This window comes from Rhinolophus sinicus, linkage group LG14, assembly GCF_036562045.2.
Source record: "Rhinolophus sinicus isolate RSC01 linkage group LG14, ASM3656204v1, whole genome shotgun sequence".
NCBI classification, from domain to species: Eukaryota; Metazoa; Chordata; class Mammalia; order Chiroptera; family Rhinolophidae; genus Rhinolophus; species Rhinolophus sinicus.
Genome location: NC_133763.1, coordinates 31,940,990 through 31,959,181, shown reverse-complemented (window position 1 = coordinate 31,959,181; position 18,192 = coordinate 31,940,990). Strand labels below are relative to the sequence as shown.

The following is an 18,192-nucleotide window of genomic DNA, read 5'->3' as shown; positions in this document are numbered from 1 at the left end:
TGTGAGGGACATAAATGTCTAACGATTACATTGTTTTGTACACCTGAAACTAATAAAAAAATAAATAAAAAGAAAAAATAATAAATAAATAAATAAATAAAATGAAGGACGTGCTTATGAACCAGTAGCGAAGCAAAGAAACAGATCACCACTATATATAAAGTGGTAAGTTCAGGGTGCCAAGGGGCACTCCCGGCTTTCCAGGGAGTAAATACCTAGCAGAGAGGACACACAAACAATGAGGAGATACTGAAGGTGTTCAAGGTGAACCAAGAGGACATCTTTTTGAGCTGGAGCCCGAAGGACTCGTTCCACCAGCTGAGTCTAGAACTACCAACCTGGGAACACAACTATGACTCTAATTTCCCTTTGCTTGTTACTCCCTTGTCAGGACAGGGATTCCTTAGGGAGCATGTTAGAATCACTAATGTCAGTTCCATACACACACACAACTGTACCCCTTCACGTTCTCTAGTTTCAGATGAGAGCTACGCTAAAAGTAAAAGACCTTTAAAACAGGGGAAAGTCTTGTGTGGTTGGTTGTCGTTAAGGGCAGCAAGAAAGTGAAAAGCTGGCAAGAATGTGGTACTCATGCTTAGCACTCCTTTCCCATCCCTAGTAAGATCCTTTTCCTGCTCCCCACATTGACTGCAAACACTCACAACTCTCAAAGCTCTAGTGCCCTCTCCCTTACAATAGAGATTTCTTCCCATTGCATCAAAATATGGAGGCTATCGGGCATGAATGCTCTCAGCGTGGCAATGCTGACTACCCCCTGCCACCCTGACCCAGAACCTCTTCTCTGAACACTATGGGCTCTGCCTGGGCATGTGCCACACACCTTCAACACAGCTTCAGTCAGATGCAATTGGACCCCACCTCCCCCAGCACAGTCCGGACAGTCAGCTACCCTCTGGATGGCTCCATATGGGCATCCCAGAGGCCCGCCAGGCTCTACATGACCCAAGCCAGCCCTTTCCCCAGGGCTCCATATCACAGAGAATGACATTATCATCCACAACACTTCCCCATCTTCCAGTCTAGAACAGCTCAGTCACCCTGGACTCCTTCCCATCCCTCACTCCCACAGCCAAATCCCGGTGGGCTGAAGAATCCCAAATGAAGGACGACTTGAATACAAGAAAGTTCTGAACGTTTCTCATGATAGCCCTACGGGTAATACAAAGAAATGTGACTGGATAACAAAATTAGGTAAATCCAGAGCTCGTTGGGAAACTGAAAGCGGCATGTAGATCAATGATCTAAAGTAGACTTCAGAAATATTTCCTGCTGTCCCCTAAGGTCCTCTGTTTTTGGTCTGCTTCAGTAATATTTTTATAAATATTTATATTTTTACTCAATCTACGTATAAAACAGAGCTGGGAAAGATAGGCAGTGTAATAGGTTAACAGAATCAGATTTAAAATTATCTTCATTAGCTGAAATAATGTGTCCCAATCAGAAAGATATAATAGGAACAAATTTTTAAAAGTCAACCTCCAAGTAAAGGACTTAGCAAAATAGCCACATCACACACACACACACACACACACAAACACACACACACACACACACACACACACACGGGAAACCTTAGTGTGTGGAAGTGTACCTTTGGATCAAGGCACATATCAGTCCCACTTTCCTCTAAATTAATCATATACCAAAGTACCTTTAGACTACTGTAACTAAGATGGTGATTTTTAGAAACCATATCATATTGTAATGTTAGCTTGGGAACAAGATTACTTAGAGAGGACTCGAAAGCATTCTTCTAATATCTAAAGATCTGTTATGGAAAAGTGAAAGAGGGAACTTAATTCTGCATTCCCCAAAATGCCACAAATGGGCAAAAATTACAGGGAGGAAAGAGTTCAGCTTAATTTAAGGAAGACCCTCCTAATAATTTACAAGTATCCAGCATCTACCACAGAAGTGGTAAAAGGAACCCTAGAAGGGTTGGTGCACACAGGGGGTGGGTGCTGATCTAACATTCAGAATAAGACTCTGAGATTCTAGGACTGACCTTAATTTTGGTATCTCAAGAGGCAATTTTGTGTTAAATACTACATTTAGCTTCTCAGCAGTCTGTCCTTTATGCTTAAAAAAATCAAAATTTCACATGTAAGAAAATATTAAGTACCTATAACATGGTGGGAAGTACACAGGCTTAGTCACAGTCTTGAGTTTGAATCTCAGTTCCACCACTTGCTGGCTGTGTGACATGGGACTAATAAGTTACCTTAACTGAACCCCAGTTTTCTCAACTGCTGAATGGAGATAACAACAGTACAAACATGACATGGTGGTCACAGGGAATAACCTATATAATATGTTGGGCCCTTAGAACAGCAACTGTCATAAGATGTGCACTCAGTAAGTTTCTGCTTCCACCATCATCCATCTCCAGCAGCACACAGGACATGTGATTTCTGGGTCTGTCATCACTCTAGCCAAGTGGAACGAAATCATTCTCTGGCCATTAGGCCCTAAGCCCCTAACTAATCTCTGTTTACATTAGTCAACATTCAAATGTCGGCAGCCCCCATTGCAGAAATCTATCCTCTACCATCCCTGTCATCATCCCAAGTTCCTTCCCAGCCTCTGGACCCAGTCCATCAACCCCTCCACCTCCAAACCCTTCCAGGTGCCCTGGAATTGCAGTTCCATACCCAGTAAACAGTACGCCATCCTTGGTGTCTCCCCTGTGTGCTCTAAAGACACCCCTCTTCTGCAACCCTCTCAGGCAGTGGCTCCCTAGTCCCTCACACTTGAGAGTCAGGAGGTGGTCCTATATCCTCTTTGCTCCTCAGGGTCTCCTTCAGGCCTTACACCTCCATTCCCTCACCCCCAGTAATGTTTTTGCCTTGCTATTCAGTTATACCACCCTCTTCCTCTCCTCACTGGTATCATATTCCAACTTCTCAAACACATCTTCCCACCCAAAGACTTTGACCCTCATTCACTGATGTCCTCAAGCCTTGCCATCATCCTGAGTGATTTCCTACCTATGTAGAAGGCCCAGGTTTCCTGAACAACTCAGTACTTTTATCTTGATCTGGAACGGCTCCTCTTCCATGTCACCTCAACCACCCATGGACCTTTACTCACTCATCATTTTCCTGCCTCCAAAATAACATTTGAAGTATTCCCTTTGTTGACCTTTCCTTCAAGTGTGCTCAGTATTACATCATTCTCAAGTCCACTGACCTCTCAGCTTTTCCCCAATTCATTAGCCCTTTCCTCTTTTTTTGCTTCCCTCTTTAATAAGCTTAAATCCTGGAAGCCATCATTTCAACAACACTCTTAGTACTAACACCCTACATTCCCTTTTCCACTGCCAAGAGCTTAAAACACCAACCCCGGATATGCCCAACTATTTAGTCAGCAACGAGCCCTGAACAATCAGAGCACTGTTGGAAAAAGTCATGGACCAGAAGACGGAGTTTGGCGAGTGTGAAATTACAGAGGGATCACACAGCCCTCAACACTGCCCTGTACTTCTACATCCTTGCAGAGTCCAACCAGTCCTCTCACGCTCTACGATTAATTTTCCAAATTGTCCTTAACTTTTTGAACCTCCAACCATCCACCCCCATTCTCCACAAAACCCCACTTCACAAAAAAGTAGAAGCCAACACATGAAAATTCTCAATATCACACTGTCAACCACAGATGACCTGCACTTTCAAGCATCTGCTGTCCCACTCAGACAACCTCACACCCACCAGTTTTGGCTCCTTTAGGAATCTTTTGCTCCCCATTATCCCTTATTGTCTCCTGACCTAGATTTTCTATTTGCTTTTAAACAGGCTTAAGTTCCCAGTAAAAACAAAAACCAAGAGAGCCACCACGTCTTCTTCAAGAGTCTAGTTTGCTCTCTTTGCCCTCTCTCCCTCTGTCTCTCTCTCCCTCTCCTGCCCACCCTCTTTAAGGAAAAAGTTCCTATGGTTTATCCGTGCCGTCATCATTCCTCACCTCTCTTTCTTCAGCCCACTGCATTCTTATCCCTACCCTCATTACTCCCCTGAAATAGCTCCTGCTAAAGTCAGCAATGACCTCTATGTGTGGTCTTCATGGTACCTCACCTCTCGCAACATGGGGTACAACTGACCATCTTCTCCTTGGAGCACTTTCTTCCTTGTGTCTCCATGACACCATACTACTTCCTCTGCCCGCCACTAAATAACAGAATTCCCTAAGGCTTGGTCCCAGACCCTCTTCTCTTACTTGTTCCCTGTGTGATTTCACCCATACCTGTGGCTTCAGTTACCACTTATATGCAGAACCATCTCAAGTTTAAATCGCCATCCCAGACCTCCCCTCTGAGCTCCTGACACGTACAGCCAACTGCCCACTTGTCAGTACTACCCAGCATTTCAAAGGCATCTCAGACCAAACTCATGGCCTGACCCCTAAACTTGGACTTTGCTTGCGGCACTCCAGCTAATGCCTTCTTTCTGTTCCTTAAAGATGCCATGTTCCTTCCGTCTACAAGGCCTTTGCATAGCCTGTTCCCCCACTGTTCCCCTGTCCCTCCACGTCTCATGCTTCTTCAGCTCTAGGTCAATTCTCACTTCCTCAGGGAAGCCTACGCTCTGAGCTCCATCAGCTGGTCAATTCCTCCCTTCTCGGTGCTCATAGTATTGTGTCCCCTCCTTCACAGCTGAAATTTAACTGGATGTCTCCTTTAGCCTTTGGATGCTGAGCACACAATGGAGTATACAGATATAGTTCTATAAGGTTGTACACCTGAAATTTATATAATGTTATTAACCAATGTTACCCCAGTACATTTAGTTTTAAAATAAAAACCAAAAGCATTTTTAAATTAAAACTAAATAAATAAATGGATTAACTCCTTCCCCCAGTGGAACGTGAGCCCCACGAGGATAAGGAGATTTCCCTTTCTCCATGTGTCCCATACGTAACACAGTGCCTGCACACAGTATATGCTCATTAAACATCTATTAAACAAAATAGTGACAGTAATAGATATTCATATTCTTACATGTGCTTTCCATTCAACTAGTATCTCATCAGTTACGGGTCCCTCATTTTCCCAGTATAATCCGAATATTGGAATAAAGAAGTTTCTAAATTGACAGCCCTAGTATGACAGCATTGTGGATGAAAAGGGGGTTCTGTGGAAAATAACCTGCCAGGATAATCTGACCATAGATTCCTAACTGGCAGGTCATGGTGGGGAGTCAAGCCCCAGGGATGTAACTTTTTTAGTAAAACGTTTATCTTTGCCTTAAGCACGCCCTGGCCATTATTTCCGTGCATCCAGGTTAACACACTTAACCACCCTTCAGGGGGCACATAATCTTGTTAACTGTCCTATAATCCAATCCCCACCTGGCTTTCTCCCACCTCCAAGTAATCTTCCTTACTTTCCCTCCTTAATTTCAAATGCATAAAAGAAACTGCCAAACTGTCATTCACCAGAGAGTTTGAGAGCTTGCTTCCTGGCAACTGTCATCAGTTTGGTTCAAATAAAATCTTATAAAAGTTCTTTATAGGTTTGGACATTCCTATGTTAACAGCATGACAACATACTGACTTCAAGAAAATTCTTACCTCCAAATGCCCCAAGGCAAAGAGCATCAATATTATAAATGAACTAGTATTGACTACGTGTCTTAGTCTGTTTGCACTGCTGTAACAAAATATCACAGATTGGGTGGCTTAACATCATCAGAAATCTATTGCCCACAGTTCTGGAGCCTGGAAGTCTGAGGTCAGGGTACCAGAATAGGTGGGTGAGGGCCTTCTTCCATGTGGCTGGGGAGCGCTGTAGAATCTCTTTTACAAAAGCACTAACCCCATTAGTGAGAGCTCCACCCTCAAGATCTAATCACCTCCCAAAGGCCCCACTAACTAATGCCACCACGTTTTGGGGGTCAGGATTTCAATATATGAATTGGGAGGGGGGCAGACTCAAACATCCAGCCCATAGCAACATACTTGATTTGACTATCCCAAACTCTTACAACACATGGTATGCATGTCAAAGTTTTCATGAGTATATGTAATTGTAATCTGCTCTGTATTTTCATACTCTTACCAAGTACAGAAGTACTTATTGATTGATTTATCTACGTCAGCAGCCAAAACACGTTTAACAAGTCTCTACTTGCAAACTGTGAATCATTTGTAGATAAACATATGACTGTAGAAGATATTTACCAAACCAAACAAACAAAACCCCTATCAAAAAAGAGGCATATCTGCCCCCCAACACACACACCCATTCTGAGTTTTGTCTGCATTTCCATATGGGTGGTACATTGCAATTATCTGTCTAAATGCTCTTGCATGTCAATAATTAACCAGAGACATTGAAACACCTTAATAAAGATTTACAATTGCACTCCCTACGTTTGACATTTCATTCATATGAAAACTGTTAAGCCTCTAATGAAATGCATTCAAAGCTCTCAGCTAACTGCAGTTACAGTTTTTGTTTTTTACTGCTGTTTTTTTTAAATTCTGCATTGAGAGCTATAGTTTTTTAAAGTTAGGAGACTTATATGCAGAAAACACCATCTCTTTTTCTTTTCTGAGTATCAAGTTCAAGAAACATTAGCCTTAGTGTGAAAGTCTATAGGAAGCCAGCTGCATAAAAGTCAGCCTAACTTCTATAAATCCTCCACGACTCACTGTATTGCTCTTTAAGTGGGACAATGGGAAGAAAATGAAGACGAAACCAGGAAAGGCTAAGGAACCCTGTATTAATATGATTAAGTTACATTCCCTTTCTTAAATAGATGATATATTTAAGATTTAACAAGGAATTGCTCGTGACTATAGAAAAGGTACCTCGATGGTTCCTCCCTGGCAGTTAAGAGACACTAAACTTCGAATAAGGGTATCCTTCATATTTTCCCCATTCCGTCAACCTTTTCTCTCCAGGAGCACATAACAGAATTCAAGCTAAAGAGAAACTGTTGGATTCTGCCAGTTACAGACCCTGGCAACTGACACTTCCCAGAAACAATATTTTTGGATTATAGATTGTTTTAGTGATAAAGAATAAAACACTTGGGGCAGGGTGAAAAAGGTGAAGGGATTAAGAAATACAAACTGGCAGTTACAAAACAGTCACAAGGATGTAAAGTACAGCATAGAGAATACAGTCAATAATGTTGCAACAACTATATATAGTGCCAGGTGCGTACTAATCGGGCGATCACTGCATAAATTACTTAAATGTTTAACCACTATGCTGTACACCTGAAACTAATATAAAATAATACTGAATGTCAACTATAACTTAAAAAAAAAGAATTAAAAAAAAAAGAATAAAATACTTAAAGTTGAATGTTCATACAGTTCTAATTGGTCTTTGTTTTTCCCAAAATTCAACATAATAGTTACAATCACAGGATGGCAGGGCATGAAGGAGGCTAAACTGTTCCCCAACCTGGCTCTGTACCAGTCACCCACCCCCAGCAGGAAGTATCTACCCTCCGGGGCTGTATGGTGGCCCTTCTTACTGTCACAACTCAGAGAACTATTTTGAAAGTTAATTCATATTGCTGCAGAGCTCTTTAATCCAAGATTTCCCAAGATCTCTCATATTCCTATCTGACACAATACTTTCCCCCCAAACACAGTACTTTCTCAGTATATATTCTGCTTATTCCTGTCAGTGAAGAAGATTCTGTAGTGTTCCTTTCTATAGTTTGTTTTTTGGGGGAAAACAGTTTTCTTGACGTTTTCACATAGCCAAGAATCCCCACCAGAAGATTCTGACATAGCAAGGGTGGGGGTTAGCCCATCTCCTGAAACTTCCCTGAGAATTCCTGCTCTTTCAAGAAGTAGTTTCTCCCCTGGTTATCAGGGAGTCCTTCTTGTCTCCAAATAGTCACACTTGATCAGTAATCCCTTCTATCATAGGTATTTTTAATTAGAATTTTAACAAGATTTTTATTTTTATTTTCCTAGTCTACATTTATTTAATTTTTACATGTTCTAGCTATTATCTTAAAATTTAATTTAATTTAATATAGTTAATCTATGTCATGTCAACTTTTTCTGTCTTATTTAAAATGTTTTATTTCATTTTACACTGACTATCTGACTTGAGATTTGTTTTTATAATGCCTGACAAGAAGTGTGGCTACAAGGAACCGACAGTGGAAAAGGCCTCCTTCCCCAACTTTCCCTACTGCTCTGCTGCTTCCCAACTCCCGACCACTGAAAAATTCTCCCCTTAGGAAATTCAGGAGTTCACTCTGTACGGAATTCAGGCTCAGAGTACAGATGGCATATTTTATTTACTTGATAAATGTTGCTTCCTAGCATCTCGCCCTACTTAAAACTGTTATAAAGAAGTCTTTGTTTTTGAAACCTATGAGTTCCAATGACAGCCACTGGATTTTGAATAAACCAGAATGTCTCGAGCCAGGAGACAAGAGTCATTGGAAGGTCACACAAATACAGAACTTGACACAGTAAAAATAAGGGGTTGGAAGCTTAGACAATTTGAGGGCCCATCTTTAAGAAAATCAACATTTCAATGCAACACCCTCTCTGAACCTCAGAAGGGGTCTCTGTGCGTGAGGGGCCCTGACGCAGAAGCTGCGGAGACTGGGTGGTGCCACATCGCCTGGGGGGAATCAGGAGGAGAAATGAGGTTCTGCCCAACTTCTGATGAATTAGTTTCCATAGCCCTGCTCTTCCCTTGCTGGAGGGATCACAGAAGGAGCCTTTTGGCTTGGGACATCTCTTGGCTTTCTGCCAACACTGTGAAATCAAGGAAAAGCTGGACAGAGAAAGATTGAAAAATATGTTTTGTTCTTTTTTTTAAAGGAATCAGTGGGACACCTGCCAAGCAACCTAGGAAGTCAGAACCTACAGAGACAAAGAGGTCCTTCTTGTCTCCAAATAGTCAATCTGATTACCGCTGAGAAAGGCCCTACAATACAGGAAAGTGGCTGAGGAAGGCCTTTGCTGGCCTGCCTTCATTTCTCTCGTTTGTCTGCTCCCCACAGAAAACAAGAGACAGTACTAAATGGGCCATAGGGGCTAAATAACAACTGAGTAAATCTCTCCCTCCTGTTGAGTTCTTAAGACAAATTCCATTCAGGTAGCAAGAGACTAGAATCAAATCCTAGCCCCAGTATTTACGAAGTGGCATTGGGAAAGAAGAACATGACCTCTCTGACCTTCAAGGTCTATGAAATGGGGATAAAAAGGCCTACTGTATAAGATGTTTTTGTGGCTTAAATGAGATGAGTTAAACGCACCTAGCACAGTAACCACTGTTATAAATCATTTAATGGCCATAAATTTTTTTGCAATAGGACACTGCCACTCCTGTCATCCAGAGGTGAAGTCCATGTCTCTGCCCCCAGGAATGTGGTTTGGCCTTGCCACCTGCTGACAAATAGAATACACCAGAAGAGAGGCTAGGCAGTTCTGAGGCTAGGAAAAGGAGTTAAGGAAGGCCTCAAAAGACCTTGTAGCATCTGCCTTTCTCTCTCCTGTAGTGTTGCCCTGAGACTGTCATGTAAAGAAACTGTCTCATCTACTGGAGGATAAGAAGCCATAGGGAGAACTGAGGCTGCCCAGCTGACAGGCAACACTCAACACCAACTACTGTGTTTCCCCGAAAATAAGACCAAGCCAGACCATCAGCTGTAATGCACCAAAAGAAGCATTAGAGCTGATGGTCTGGCTAGATCTTATTTTCGGGGAAATAGGGTACTAGCCACATTGGCAAGCCATCTTGCATCTTTCAGCCCAGTTGACCCTCCAGCTGAATGCAATCACATGAGTGAGCCTATAACCAACTGAATAACTGCCTGGCCACCCACAGAATCATAAGAATTAATAAATCATGGTTTTAAGCCACTAAATTTTGGCACAGTTTGTTATTCAGCAATAGATCAAAACACCACTCAATAAAGGACAGTGCTTATGATTGCTACCTACCCTTTCCTAAGCAAGAAATGTTATACCTACCTCTCTGATGGCAAGTTATAGAGGGATAGGACAGTCTGTATCTAGAGCAACGTGATCACCTCTCTCCTTTTAACCTTTGACCTAGAACCCCTGAAGCTTGTCTACACCTATGATCTGACTGGGGAATTTGGTGGCTTAAATGAGAAGACAGCAAGGAGTTTTAAATTTTTCTAGGTGGCCCTTACCCTTATACCTAAGGGCCACTTAAAACTCTACCCAAGGTATCTTGAAAGTGGTTTCCCTTCTGATCTCCTCCCATAAGGCTGCCATTGCCTCAAATTGATTCCAATTGCACTACTTTCCAATAAACATGGTACTTGTCTACCTGATTCAGTATCTGGTTTGACACAATCAGGTAAACAAAAAATCTAAACACACTGACATACATGTTTCCTTGAACCACTTCACAGGCTAGTGAAGTGATATGTAAATCATATCAGATGTGGCTTCCGGTGGTCTCAAGTTTAACATTTACTACAAACTTCATGTTTCAACTCATGGTAAATCCTATAAAAGTACCTAAGCTTGAGCCATAGACTTGGTAATAAAGAGCTGTCTGGGGCATTGTCCCCGAGGCAAGACTTAAATGGATGTGGTCATAGAAGCTCAGATTCAGTGGCTCATGGGAGTCGAACGTTTTCCCAGGTTTATGAAATTGGGTCAAGCAACCCCAACCAATAGGGACCCCTAAGTCCTGGTGACACTCCCACATTCTACAACCATTAACAATTTTAAGCTTGGAAAAACTTCTTGGAATGGTCTTCCTTTCTAACTTATGGAGTTAATTGATCCATGTAAACAAGTACCATCCTTTCTGCATGGACCAAGTGCGGAGTTTTGTTCTTTATTTTATTTTATTTTATTTTTTAAGGAAAATATTTTTTTCAGTCATTATTATAGTTCTAATACATCAATGCCTTCTAAACAGCCTCACTTCTTGGTTTGTTAGTTGCAAGTCTAGTATTCTTGGGCAAATAGGTTCTACTCACAAAAATCCCATTAAAATGATATATTCTGTACTACCTAGGGGGAAAAAAGTGTCCAAAAACAATATCAGATCGCTCTTTACATTGGTTATGTAACTCTTTAGGTCCTCATAAAGCTATTTCTGATTTAAACACATGAACTTACACCTCAGCCTAATCTGAGCAGTGCCAAGGCATGACACCCCTAGCCAGTAACAAGGAACATAATGTGAAATGGTTCAGAAAGCAAAGGCATTAGAATTACTGTACTTTATTAGGAGTGTTGTTGAGAATGCTGGCCATTGTAAATGCAGTGTTTTCTTGATGAAAATCCAAAGGAGAAATTTCTCCCCGCTCCTAGAATCAGGACTAGATGGGTTTCTCCAATTTGGTTCCTGTTCTGGACATCTTGAAGCATGTGATGGATTGTTGGCCTCTTCTCTTTGGCTGCCAGAAAGCTTATCACCAGCACTTCCAGGAAGAAAATAACACTACTTCAGAGTACACTAACCAAACTCACTCCTACCTCCATCTTATTTTCCTTTGATGGCGGAAAATAAGAGTATTTTTTTTTTCTACCCTAAATTTACTTTACCTTGTCACATTGTATGCATCTTTGTAAGCCATTCCAAATTGGTTTTGGAACAAAGTAGGGTATAAATAAAACTAAAGATAGTATTGTCAGTGTGTATGCCTCATCCCCCTAATCTAGATAGGGACCTCTTTATAACAAGAGCTGCACATTACCACACTTTGAAATTCCTAGTGTCTAGTGCTATGTTTTTACTACTGAGTGAATATTTGGGGAATTAAATGATAGAATATGCAAATCTTGATAGCACTATGTTACCTGAATTATAAAATAAGCAGTCTACTATGTTATCTTTTACCTTCAAAATAAATTCCCATGCATGTGAAGGGATGCACGTACATGGGAGTTTACTACAGCTTTATTAGAAGAAAGCTTAAGGTCCAATGATAAGCAAATGGTTAAATATATTCATACAGCTACACCATCACAGGTTATACAGACATTTAAATGAACAGGCCAATACAGAAGAATGCCCATCACATACTGTGGAGTGAAAAAACACAGTAGGCTGTGAAATCATAAATTTTTCATAAATACATAACTGGACACATTTTGGCATTTGTAGAGAAAAAGATCAGAAGGGCTATACCCCCAAAAATGGTAACTGATTGTGTTTGGGAGTGAAACTGAAGAAGGTGGGAGTTGAGGGAAGAGTATTGGTTGTTTGTAATGTTATTTATAGTGAGCAAGTTTCATTTTTGTAATTTAAAAATTAAAAAACACCGAAGAAAACATTTAGAGACTTGAGGCTATAAAGCATTCTCAAGTCCTCAAAAAATGGCCAATGCCTTAAGAGTTTGGCTCAGAGCTACTCAGCTAGGATATACTCCGAGCAGTTTGGGCTTCCCTTCAGACAACTCAGCTCCCATCCTACAACCTTTCTCTTGCCCTGATTCTTCCACATCGCACGTAAGAAACTGATCTGCTAAGTAACACTCCTGCAGGTTTTTAAAATATGAAAAGGCCAAGAATCTTTCTCAATTGGAGCACAGCTGTAGTCTTTATAAGTCTTTAAAATAGCATATAACAAATTATAAAGCATTTCAATTCATAATTGTCTCACTATTTTTATGTTTTAGAGCAAAACAGTTTACTGAGCAAGACTAGTTTAGGGAATTATGTCCCTAAAATGTAACACTTTATAAATGTTTTTTTAAATTTTTCATCAAATGAAAATTCCTTCTTCCTCCTATTCCACAAATAAATACATACCAAATAGAGAGAAGTTTTCTATGCCTCAAAATGTAGTTTAAAAGTTTTTAAGGCCTATTTGGAGAAAGCTAATTAAATTGACAAGATCGTTTCTCCATGTCCCCAAAATTTAAAAGTTAAATCAAAACAAATGTATGAACCCATCAATGTACAGTTATTTCTAGGGTGGCCACAGCAAGATGCAGTGGACAGTAATACCGCACAGGCTGAGATCCGAACATCGGCTCCTTAGGAATAAGCAGGCATACACCATAAGTCCGGGGCTCAGGATAATATCAGAGAAAACAGAGGTGAAAGCAGTAGATAAAGATCAGAGTTGAGGAGAGTTAAACTTTGAAAACATCAGCTAAGGTAAGAAAATCAGACAAGAAAGGGATGGGTCAATCGGAGGATCCAACTAGGTCAGCATGTGGATGATAAAAGCAAGCAGTAACCAAGCAACCGGGTGAACTCTGATACCTGTGTACATTTTCCTCCAGGCTTTGTTGTTCTTGCCCACGGGTGAGTGTGCTGGGTGTAGGAGTCAGATATTAATTGTTATAAAAAGGAAACCAAAGGCCTGCAGATAAACTCTAGCCTCGATTAACTCCAGTGCACAAATACTAGAATTCACTCAAAGATGCTGAGTGCTGCGTCACCTATTTCTCCAAGAAGCTTTTTGGCAATCTCAAAATCTATGAGTGATGATTCCAGTTTGATTGTAGATCTTGAAATAGATGTCTAAGGAAGCCTTGACAATCCAACCCTTTTACAAAATGTAATGAGAATACTATGCTTTTCCAGTTCCCTGTGAGGCAAGCAACAAACTTCCTAACAAGTATGATCAGTAAATGGGCTTTGGAAACAACACATTCCACCCTTTTCTTCTGCACAAACTTCTCAAAGCTGGATGGGAAGCTATGAGCCACCCACCCACCCACGCTGCACCAGGAGCCCCTTTGCTCCCGATCCAGCTGATAAAAGTAGACGTGGCCTACATCCATCAGCCAATTTGTCCTGGGTCTCGATGTAAAAATGCATTTTGTCCTGTGATGTAATCCAAACATGTCTGAAACACTGCTTTAGACAAGCTTTATCCGCCATCTACTCAGACGCCCCATTGCTGTTGGTCCCACGGCTCAGCGACTCCTTTCCTCATGTTGGCTCAAGCTCTGAACAGGCTTCCAGCTGCCTTATTCATCAACCGTTTTCACAAACCTAAGCTTTTTACAGTGATTACAAGCTTCTTCTCATGTGTCCACAGGACTGCCTTCTCCTTGAACAGACCAATGGTCTAAGAAAAAAAAAATCCTTTGCTATTCCTGTCTTCTTTTAAGGTCTGGGAATTGCTTGTCGCACATCCAACTGTCTCACTATGAATAACAAAACTCAGAGCCATAGGACTCTATTTCTTTGTGAGCTACCTTTCATCTCCAACAAGAAAAAACACCACCAAAGTCACTCTGAAATGCCTCAGATTTTCTTACACAATTCACCTTGCTCGTGCGATGTAACGCCTTCTCAGGGATAACACACCCAGTGTCTGGTACCTATACCAGGTGAACACAGCTCATCCCTAATGCTGACCTAAAGTCTGCGTCCCATCCTTGAGAGCAGATGACCACCCACCTCATCCTGGTACACTCCTCCTCTCACAAGGCAAACGGAAAGAGGAAAAGCACAACACGGTACGAGTGTAGAGCATCCTTTCCTCCCCAAAGGACAAGGGTGCAAGCTGTCCAGCACAACTCCGCCCCAGTCCTGCCTGCCCTTTTTCAGTCGCCCGCAATTCTCACCCAATTAATTCACTATCTTCCTCTACAGGGAAAAACAGATAGTTCTCTGTATCTTCCTATGGACTTTTCTCAGCCATCTTCATCTGTAAGTATAGGACAATAATTTGAGAAGAAGGGTGTGGGGACACACCAGCATCTAAAGGTTTCTTAGGAAGTAAACTGCTCAGTTCCACCTCCCCTACATGGAATGCCAGCTTTGAGGGAGGGACATAAACGCTGGATCTCCTTTCCAGCACCAAGGGAGGAGAGTGAACAGGTGTAGAACTACAGGACAGCTGTGCTAGGCTCTGAAGGGCAAGACACACCCTCAAAGGGAACAGGACAGAAGAATAAGTCACACCTAGGATACCAGCTCCGTCATTCCCCAGGGCTCCTTTACTACCTCTCTGGTCATCTTGTTATTGGGAGGGTCCTCCATCCCCTCCCAAGTCACCTCTTTTGCCTCCCCACTCCTATGCTGGGAACTCTTAATCAGTCCAGCACTGAGTTAGATTTCTGATAGCTACCTGCTCCCAAGGCCTCCGTTTACCTTGATAATCAAATGAATCTCTCTCCAATAGAGAGTCTAGAAAATGAAGGAAAAAGTAGGCCAACTCTTGCAGCCATACTCCAGGGTCCATTCAGAAGATCCCACTTCTTTGAAGTTTGCTATAAAGTTTCAGCGCCTTGATACTGCCATTCCTAGGTACTCCAAGTACATGCCTTTAACTGCAGAGTCACTATTCTTTCCAACATGGTAAAGAAGGCTTAGAGTGAAAGGAATAGGAATAGCTCACAGCACAAATAATTCTGACTGGCTGAGCAGCTGGGTATGAGACATCCAGCTCTAGACAGATAAAACTCATACAAGATCACACAGTAAAGATTCGAACTCTGGAGGGAGGTAATGTGGCCGAAGGAGTTGCAGGGATAGGAAAAAAGAAGCACCCTCAAAATAGAGTATCCTATGGATCATTTGATGGCACAGGAAAGAGGGGGCAAATACACTAAAATCTGGGATTCCTCCTGCCATTGTTTCCAACCTTCTAGCTGGCAGGGATGCACTTTTCTCATTTAGTTTCACCCATAGAATTTAAGGAAAAGACAAACAAGGGGAAAAAATTCTCTACTTAACATATTGCACAGATGAAAGCGAAATGGTATTGTCCACGGCTATTAACTGACTACACAAAGAGGACGCTGCAGCCTGATCTATATTATGTGTTCACATAGCAATAGCTCTTAAAACACACACAATCCAAGATCCATTCTTCTCAACTCCATTTATGACTGAGTAAAGATTTTACTAAAATAGAAGTTTTTCCTACTGCACACATCAACTCCTAACATCCACACAAACTTTTCCATCTTGTCCCCAACTGCTATCAGATTAATTTAAACACCGTTAACGATCACTTCTGAAGACCAATTTTATAATTTCACAGAGCAGTGTGCACCACATTAACACTCAGATGCGCACAACTAAGAGAACACTGGCCAGGAACAGCGACCCTTTCACGAACTTACATAAAAACTCAAAGTTTTCGTCGAGATTGCCCTACCTTCTCGGGGCTGTACGAAAAGGCTAGCATTATGGATCCCATTTCATGGCCAGGTAAACCGAGGCGCTTAGTTTAATCAACTTGCCCGGTGTGACCATGGTAGAGCTGGAAACAGAAACCCAATGTGTCAGCCTCGGACTCTGCGCCCAGTCCCTTTGCACTAGACTCTTTAGTACGAGGTGGCTAAAAATGAGACCCACTTGAGCACCGCCACGGTGAATAAAAGCTTCCTGTTTTATTTAGTAGGGAGAGGTGGAGGGGGGAGACTTACCCACTTGATGCACCTGACTGGGTACCGGCTTCTACCAAGAAGGCTTTCCCAGATGCCCAAAGCACCCGTCCGTTTGAGCTGAGACCCAGGAGGCACTCCAGGCAACCCGGGAACCGCGAGTGGGACTCACGGAGGCGTCCGGGCGGGCGGGGGCTGCGGGCCAGGACCCCACCTGAGCAGGAGGCGGGCCGGAAGATGCTGAGCCGCCGCACGCACCTGCCGGCGCCGCCGCAGCCCCGCGCTCTTGGAACGCCCCCAGCCTCCGGAGCCCTGGCCGCAATAGGCCGGGGCGGAGACCCGCGGGGCCAAATGTACTCGCCCTCTTCCCGAAACCCTGAAAACAGCGTCACCTGTGCCGCGTCCCGGGGCGACGAGCGTGCGCACGGCGGCTGCGCGCGGTCGGGTTCCAGGAGTCCGGTCCTCCGGCCAGGCCCGAGGGCTGGCGCCGGCCAGAGCCCGCCCGCGAGATGCTCGGCGGAGCCGGGGAGACGTCCCGGAGATCCAGCTGCCGCCGCGCCCGGACTGCGGGCTCGGGTTACCGCAGCGCGGCTCCTTAAAGGGGCCGCGGCGGACCCCGCTCCCGCTCCGGCTTGGCGCGGCTTCGAGCCCCTGCCAGAGTGGGCGGGGCCCCGAGGCCCGTGGCCCGCGGCGGAGCCGATTTTGGGGGGCTGGAACCCGGGTCCCGGGAAGGACTCAGAAACGAGAACCGCCGTGGCGGGCCGTGGAAATCCTAGAAAAGCACCCTCACCCGGGAAAGAGCGGACGGTGCCTGGCTGTACAAAGCGAGCAACAGCTCGCAAGGGGGGACCGGCCTAAGTCTGTTTCCACAGCGGTCAGTACCTGGGCTCGCCACGTCACCAGGATTCCTTTCAGGTTATGAGTTTACATTCTGCCTTAAATTCCCAAATTCTGCCCAAAAGAAGCGTATGGTTTCATCATCAGAAAGGAGAGGACGGCGCAATTATTGATTTTTCCGGCCACGTCTGACTTGGCCAAAGGCCGGTCCCGCCGCGTTCTTGCTTGGGGCTGCAGGTGCTTTCTACAGTGGATAGGGGGCGTGTGTGCAAGCGGCACGCTCTCCGAGCAGCCTCCTCAGAGGGTCTGAAAAACACCGTGGAGAACAAACCAGCACTCCGTCTACATTAGGAGCCGCTCTGCTGTCAGAGTGGGGAAGTAGGATTTGAATTTGTGGTGCTAGCTCTGAATTTCAAGTTGCCCAGAGCATAAAGTTTGTCATTAAATAATAGCTCTTCTGACGGGCTAAATATAGGCTCAAAAACGTCCAAGTGTTCTGGATCAGCAAGATAAAGTTGTTTGTTAATAAAACAAAATAATGAAGAGGTATAGTTAGGCTGTCATAATTTACAAAAAGTGATTACAAATCCTTTTTTGGAAAGAGGTAAATTCTAGGTAATTATTTAGTAAACACCACTATTATTAACATAGGACAGTTATTTGTAAGAAATGTCTATCAATAGAGCTAATATATCTTACCTAATACATACCCAGGGTACCAAAAAAATGTATACAAGTGGACACTTTGGTCAACGTTGCTCAAGCAGTAGTTTGCTGTAATCAGAAGTGTCTGGACGCTGATGGGAACCACTTTGAGCACCTCTTGTAATTGCAGAAGTCAAACGTGACTTGTATCCATCTTTCGTTATCAGTATACATTGAGTATTACCATTTTAATAGTTTTTCCCTTTCTTAAAATGTGTATACGTTGTTGTTTTTTGGCACCCTCTGTGTATTACTCGTACATGCACACAAACACACACACTTTAGCTAATTGAACCTCACCGGGCTCAATTTCTTCATCTGTAAAATGGGGATAATAATGCATAGTTACCTCTGAAGACCC

The 18,192-nt window shown here is 43.1% G+C and overlaps 1 protein-coding gene across 5 annotated transcripts in view; it reads right to left on the bottom strand.

Moving 5' to 3' along the window:
• The window catches only part of TLCD4 (TLC domain containing 4), a 65,858-nt gene extending 48,492 nt beyond the window's left edge, over positions 1–17,366 (bottom strand). The window contains exon 1 of one of the 5 annotated variants that reach the window (XM_019716838.2): positions 17,172–17,366. The gene's annotated coding sequence lies outside the window, so the exon portion shown is untranslated. Of the gene's footprint in view, positions 1–16,060; positions 16,084–16,331; positions 17,037–17,079 lie in introns of those variants that run through there. The other 4 variants (XM_019716844.2, XM_074318952.1, XM_019716836.2 and 1 more) reach the window with 4 other exon arrangements.
• Positions 17,367–18,192: the final 826 nt, after the last annotated feature.